Source organism: Dasypus novemcinctus, chromosome 21 (assembly GCF_030445035.2).
Source record: "Dasypus novemcinctus isolate mDasNov1 chromosome 21, mDasNov1.1.hap2, whole genome shotgun sequence".
In the NCBI taxonomy this organism is placed as follows: domain Eukaryota; kingdom Metazoa; phylum Chordata; class Mammalia; order Cingulata; family Dasypodidae; genus Dasypus; species Dasypus novemcinctus.
This window is the reverse complement of record NC_080693.1, coordinates 65,039,389-65,046,780: the sequence shown is the minus strand read 5'-3', so window position 1 is coordinate 65,046,780 and position 7,392 is coordinate 65,039,389. Positions and strand designations below refer to the sequence as shown.

Sequence of the window (7,392 nt, the reverse complement as noted above, 5' to 3'; positions counted from 1 at the left end):
TAAGCCATAGTGCTTCTGGGACAAGGGCTCACCCTGGTGGGGTGGAGCAATCACAGGCCAAGCTAAATACAGCTGGCCTAAACAAAAGCGACGTAAATAAAGGGTGGGTCGTGAGGTGGGGGAGGGGCACGTGGTTACTAAGGTGTGCCTGCTTCAGGCTGCCAGAACCGATCGGTTCCCGCTCTCTGCGCGGCGCCGGCACCCCACTGTCGTGGGTCGCTGGACGCTTGAGCATCCGCACGTCATGTCCCGACTGCGCCTAGGGGCCCCACAGCTCCTTCTCGCACTGCATCCGCTGTGGCTGCTGGTTTCGGTGGCTCAGCCTCCATTGTCATCCCTGGACCCAATCCAGGTGATCTCCCACCCTCCCGGGCCCACTGAGCCCGGGTCTACTCCCTTCTCCAGTCCCCCCGCTGAACCACCCCATGCGCTTACACCCCAACCTGAGCCAGGAGGATTTGACTACTTGGGATCCTCGGCTCCCGCCCCCATGTTGGCCCGACCTCAGCAGTTCACCGAAACTTTGGTTCCACTCTTGGACACAGAGCTGCCTGCAGGGCCTGATCAGTTTGCTCTTCCACTTCTGGATTTGAATAATAACCTAACTCGGCATCAAAAGCTCCTGGAGGCAGATCCAACACTCGATTGGATTCAGAATCAGGCCCTAGCTATGCCTCCTCAACTCAAAAGTAGGAGACACACTGCAGCTTTGAATCGGGCTGAAGATAACCAGTCATTTGAAATACTTGTTCCACCTTTAGAGGACAGTCAGAGTTCAAAATCAGCTAAGTTTATTGCTTCACCCTCAAACCTGAAGAAAGATCTAGCTCACCATCGTCAGCTTGCTAAGATTGGAAATTCAGGTCAGGGCCCAGCTCATTACTCAAACTTGCCAAGTGATACACTTGGCACTGGGCATCTACAGGTTACCATAACTCCAGAGCCCACTAAAGAGGCTGAACCTTCCCTAAGCCAGCAGGAGACCCCGGGTCAACCACCAACACCCCCTGAAGAAGCAGAACCTTCTCCAATCCTACAGGAAGGCCCACCTCAACCTCTAGAGCACTCAGAAGAAGCTGGACTTTCTCTAGACCAGCAGAGATCAATCCTATGAGTCTGATCTTCTAGATCCAAGTCTGGACATATTTTATCCTCCAGACGGCCTACCTCTGGACTTCCTAGAGAACTTAGATGAGCTTTCAGAGTCCCCTGAGGAGGCTGAACTTTCCCCACATGAGTGGGAAATCCAAACTCAGCATCTAGAGCCTGCTGAGGAGCTAGAACAATCTCAAACCCAACAGGAAGCCCCAGCTGAGCATCCAGAGCCCCCTGAGAAAGCAGAACCATCTCCAGCCCAGCAGGAGAACCCAGCCCAGTCCTCAGACACCCTCGAGGGGGCTGAACTTCCTGCAGGCCAGCTGGAGACCCCAGCACAGCCCTCAGAGGCCCCTGAGGAGGCTGAACTTCCTCCAGTCCAGCCATATGACCCAGCACAACCCTCAGAGGCACACGAGGAGGCTGAACCTCCTCCATTCCAGCCGGAGGCCCCAGCTGAGCCTCCAGAGCCTGAAAGGGAGGCTGCACATCAACCTCCAGGGAATCTTGTGACTGTTAAACATCCAGATCTGGGTGAAGCTCATTTTTCAAACTTTCCCAATGTCACACTCAAACCTGTAGATCTACAGCTTACCGTAACTCCAGAAGCCACTAGTGCTGGAACTTCAAGAGAGCAGGAGGTCCCAGCTCAGCGTCCAGAGCTCGCTTATGAGGGTGAACCTTCTCCAGGCCAGCAAGAAGGCCCAGCTCAACTTCCAGGGCCCTCTGAGGAGGTGGAAACTTCTCCAGCCCAACCAGAAGCCCCAGCTCAACGATCCGAGCTGTCTGAACAGGTGGAACCTTCTCCAGTAGAGCAGGAAGCATCAGCTCAGCCACTGGAACCTGCTGAACAGGTTGAAAGTGCTCCAGGTCAGCAAGAGGCCTCAGCTCAGTCTCTGCAACTACCTGAAGAAGTTGAACCTTCTCCATTCGAGCAGGACAGTACAGGTCCAGAGCCCTCTATGGGGGTTATAACTCAAACTCCAGCTCCAGGCCAGGGCCCAGCTCATTACTCAAACTTGCCAAGTGATACACTTGGAACTGGGGATCTACAGGTTACCATAACTCCAGAGCCCACTAAAGAGGCTGAACCTTCTCTAAGCCAGCAGGAGACCCCGGGTCAACCACCAACACCCCCTGAAGAAGCAGAACCTTCTCCAGTCCTACAGGAAGGCCCACCTCAACCTCTAGAGCATTCAGAAGAAGCTGGACTTTCTCTAGACCAGCAGGAGGTCCCAGCTCACCCTGCAGATACCTCTGAGGAAACTGAACCTTCTACAACCCAGCAGGAGACCTCAGGGCTTCCAACTCCCCCTCCACCCTCTCCACATCAACAGGAGGAGCCAGTTCAGCTTCCAGAGCCTATAGGGGAATTGGAGCTATCACCAGTGCAGCAAGAGGCTCCAGTTCAGCCTCCAAAACCTGCTGCAGAAGCTGAATATCAAGCAATCCAGCAGGATTCCACAACAGTTTATACAACGCAATGAGACACTCAGCCCTTCTGCAGGCCAGCCAGAGTCCCCATTTCAGCCACCACTGGCCCCTAATGAGGTTGCAGCTCACCCTGGCTGTTGCTGCTGTCGGGGGGAGGGAAAAGGGCAAACTGGATTTTTCCGCCCTGCGCTTGCGCAGGGAGAAAGAAGAAGAAGGGTGCCGCCCTACAAGGCATCATGTGGCGCCATTCGGGAGGAGGGGCGGCTGCGGAAGCATGGCTGGCGAGAAGGGGAGACCCGAGGGCACTCTGCGCCCATGCCGAGCTTCCTTCAGGGGTGGCAGTGGGCCCGACCAACCACCCTATTATGGGGGCAGCGGTTTGGAATAGGCCTACCGCGGCCGCCGCCCCTCGCTAGGCCAGCAAACCACACTTCAGCCCGAGGGGTGACCGCAAGAAGTCACTGTTAAACCTGGGAATCTGGGTCCGGGACTGACGTGTAGTCTGAGGGTCACATTGAGGTTCAAGCGACTTCAGGGTTGCCTTTAGGAGTCACCACCATGGCCGAAGACATCAAGACCAAAATCAAGAACTACCGAACTGCCCCTTTTGACAGCCGCTTCCCCAACCAGAACCAAACCAGGAACTGCTGGCAGAACTACCTGGACTTCCACCGCTGCGAAAAGGCAATGACTGCTAAAGGAGGTGATGTCACTGTGTGCGAGTGGTACCAGCGTGTGTATAAGTCCCTCTGCCCCTTATCTTGGGTGTCAGCCTGGGACGATCGCAGGGCAGAAGGCACATTTCCTGGGAAGATCTGAACTACCCATCGCACTTTTTCTCTGTCCTTCATCCTTCTCCCAGGGTGGTGAAGGGGTACCTGGGTACATGGTGAACCCCACCCTGGGATCCTGATCATGACTTAACTAATAATAAAAACTTACTGGAAAAGTATAAGAGTATGTGTATATAAAACAGCTGGATGATTGGGCAAGAAGAGCTGGAATGGAAGAGAAGTCTCCAGATTCCTAGATATGGCATTGGGAGTAGGGGAGAGGGGCTGTCAGAGCAATTATCTTTTCTGTTGGTTGTTTTTTTATTTTATTTTATTGAATTTTGACCGCCTTCTATGTGCTAGGCAGGCAATGGTGTAGGTGATTATACAGATTAGCCTCAAGTCCCTGTCCATGCAAAAGTTTATCTGTATGTTCCCTTTTATTATCTGCACTCATTCTGTCTTTTAAAAAGTATTTCTTACGTAATTTTTTCAGTTTTTTTATTTTTTTCTTTTGAACCATATGCAAAATAGCATAATAAATTCCTGTGTACCTATAAAAAAATTTTTTTTAAAAATTAAAAAACAAACAAACCTGGGAATCTGGAGTTTACCATAACTCCAGAACTCAGTATGGAGGCTCAACCTCCTCCAACCAAGCAGGATCAAGTTCAGCATTCAAACCCACACTTGCCCAGTGTCACACTTAAACCGAAGGACCTGGAGGTCACTATAACTCCAAAACCCATAATGGAGGTTGAACATTCCACTTCCCTGCCTGGGGTAGAACTTCCTCCTCCAAGCCAGGTTCAGACTCTGCACCCAAACCTGACTATAGTTCAACCTTTGGATATAGAGCATTCCATAACTCAGCACCCAAGGTCATCAGAAGCAGATACTGTCTCCATCTACTCTATATTCATCGGTGCATTCTACAAATTACCCCCCAGAACAGGCATGGACAGGTTTACCTGTGCAACAGGAACAGATTTTTGCTGCAAATTACCCCCCAGAACAGGCAAGGACAGGTTTACCTATGCAACAGGAACAGACTGTTGCTGCAAATTACCCCCCAGAACAAGCAAGGACAGGTTTACCTGTGCAACAGGAACAGACTGTTGCTGCAAATTACCCCCCAGAACAAGCAAGGACAGGTTTACCTGTGCAACAGGAACAGACTGTTGTTGCAAATTACCCCCCAGAACAAGCAAGGACAGGTTTACATGTGCAACAGGAACAGACTGTTGCTGCAAATTACCCTCCAGATCAGGCACAGATTTGTTTAACTGTGCAAAAGCAACAGTCTCCCACCCCAAAAAAGGCATATACAGGTTTAACTGTGCAACAGGGACAGAACGTCACCACGACCATCAACATATGCAAGCTCTGTACCTGCAAAGATGAGACACTGGACTGTTCTGGCTTGAGCCTGCAGCAGAGGCTCCACAGAATCCCTGTGCTAGACCCCAGCACCTACAACAGCACCTTCACCATCTTGTAAGAATTGCCTTTCTTCTTCTGGCCTCTACAGTCTGCCTCTTAAGCACACACAGCAGCCTCTTCAAGGTTTTCTTGGGCCTGCTTCATCTCCCCAACATACACTGGCTTACTGTCTATTTTTATCTTTTCTTTGCAACTCTCCTTCTCACTATTGTGCCCCTTTGTCCAGCCTTGCAGTTGTGATTGCCTTTGTTCTTTTCCCTTACCCATATTATTTAGTCCCATCATTTCATGCCTTAATCTCTGCTCTACTCCCCTTTTTGCTCCATTCTCTTACAGAAGCATGTCCCTTTCCCCACCTCATTGCTGATGATACAACAAAGTGGTTAAGAGCAGAAATTCTGAAGTCAGGCTGCCTGGGTTTGAACCCAGCTCTGTCATTTATCAGCTTTGTAACCCTGGGCAAGTTATTTAACTCTGTGATGCAGTTTCCTTAGCTGCAAAATGGAGGTTATAGTAGTTACTATCTCATGGGATCATTACATGATTTAAATGAGTTAATACATGTAATACATCACATACCTAACATAAATGTGAATGTTAGCTATTATTAATATTCAATCACTCAGTAATGCTCAAACCTTGTCTTTGTCCCTGACTTTCTATATATAGCACCTGTTAGTGCCCAACCTAGGGCTAGGTACTGTGGGAGCCACAGAAGCATAAGACATTGTCTCAGGAACCTGAGAATGACAGGTGAGAAAAAAGGGAATATGCATAAAAAGGGAAGTGATATACTAAAAGAGATGCAGACCATAGGTGCTGTAATTCACCAAAATCTGTCATCACCACAGTGTGCAGGTCTAATAAAACCCTGCATGTACAAGATGAAACCTTAGCTTGGGCTTAAAGAGTGGCTAAGATTGTAAACAGAAAACTAGGGAGTATAACTAGGCTAAGGCTGAAGGGATGATCAGAATTTAGTAGACTAATCTGGCTGCAGTGTTGGTTTAGGAAGCAATGAAAGATAAGATTATGAAAAATATTGATTATCAGCTATAGGGGTTTGAATGTTATGCTACAAGATATGTAGAACTATTGAATGTTTCAAGTAAGAGAAATTATTAAAATAGGAAGATTATTTTAAAATCGATATATAGAGCAATCTAGAGAGAAGAAATCTTGATTTGGGAGACCAAGTAGAAAGTTCTAGCAAAAGCTAAGGGTAAATGAGAAGGGGATGGATCAAAGTGGTTGTGATAGGAATGAAAAGAAACTATAAAGCAGTACTATAAAGGGAGAATGGGCAGGGTTTGGTGATTGACTCTAGGAGTTGGGGACAGGGTAAACAGGAAGAAGAAAAATCAAATATGAAACAAAACAAAACAAATATGACTCCAGGGGATGATTAGGAGAATGATCATGAATCAGCAGATGGAAATATCGCTGTCAGGAAGGACAGCCAGTTTGAGGGACATGAGTTCAGCTTTTAGGCTTCTTTTATAGGTGAGCATAAAGCTACAAGAAGGCTCCTGATTGAGTGCAAATGTCCACTGGGCAGATGGGCAGACAAGTGTCTGTTTTGACTTACTTCTCTCTTTTTTAAAAAATTTTTTGAAATATATCACTCATATGTAAACAATGTATAATTGTGAACTTACAAACCAAACATATATAACATGACTTCTTTTCTTTCTTTCTTTCTTTCTTTCTTTCTTTCTTTCTTTCTTTCTTTCTTTCTTTCTTTCTTTCTTTCTTTCTCTCCCTCTCTCTCTCTCTCCTCCCCTTCCCCCTCCCCGCCCGCCCTGCTTGTCTCTTGTTTCTTCTCTGTGTCTATTTGCTGCGTCTTCCTCTTTGTCTACTTCTGTTGTTGTCAGCAGCACGGGAATTTGTGTTTCTTTTTGTTGCGTCACATTATTGTGTCTGCTCTCTGTGTGTGCGGCACCATTTCTGGGCAGGCTGCACTTTTTTTTGCGCTGGGCGGCTCTCCTTATAGGCGTACTCCTTGCATGTGGGGCTCCCCTACACCAGGGACACCCCTGCATGCACGACACTCCTTGCACACATCAGCACTGCGCATGGGCCAGCTCCACACGGGTCAAGGAGGCCCGGGGTTTGAACCGCGGACCTCCCATGTGGTAGACAGACACCCTAACCACTGGGCCAAGTCCTCTTCCCACCATGACTTCTTTCTGACATCCCAGAAACAGTGTATCACTGTTTTGATTTGATGAACTCAGTAGATAAGCTGTTGCTGAGGGAAGAGAACAGAGCTAAAGGTCAAGATTCAAACTCCTCCATGGAGTTAGTGGTCACAACTGAACCTCGGACATTTAAACGTCTCTTCAACACGTGTCATTCATAGATACAGTCCCACTGCATTAAAAAAAAAAAAAAAGTCATAAGTATATGGGATAAGTGAAAGTGAAAGTTCCTCTGCCCCTTCTTCCCATTTCCACCTTCCTCCATACCACATGTAAGATGACTCGTGTTAACATTTTGCTGTGTGTCCTTCCTACAGATCTTTTTCCTTTGCATTGACATACATATATGTATTCTTAGGTACTTTTTCCCCTGATTAGGTAATACTTTATTCCTTGCTCAATGATTTGCACTGTCTCTGAGCAGTATGACTAAGAGATCTTTATGC

The 7,392-nt window shown here is 48.0% G+C and overlaps 1 long non-coding RNA gene across 2 annotated transcripts in view; it reads right to left on the bottom strand.

The window, feature by feature from the left end:
• Window positions 1–6,425: 6,425 nt before the first annotated feature.
• Window positions 6,426–7,392, bottom strand: part of LOC105744676 (uncharacterized) — a 146,799-nt gene continuing 145,832 nt past the window's right edge. For both annotated transcript variants that reach the window (XR_009182498.1, XR_009182495.1), the window contains one exon: window positions 6,426–7,118. This is a non-coding gene — a long non-coding RNA (uncharacterized lncRNA). The remainder of the gene's footprint in view (window positions 7,119–7,392) is intronic.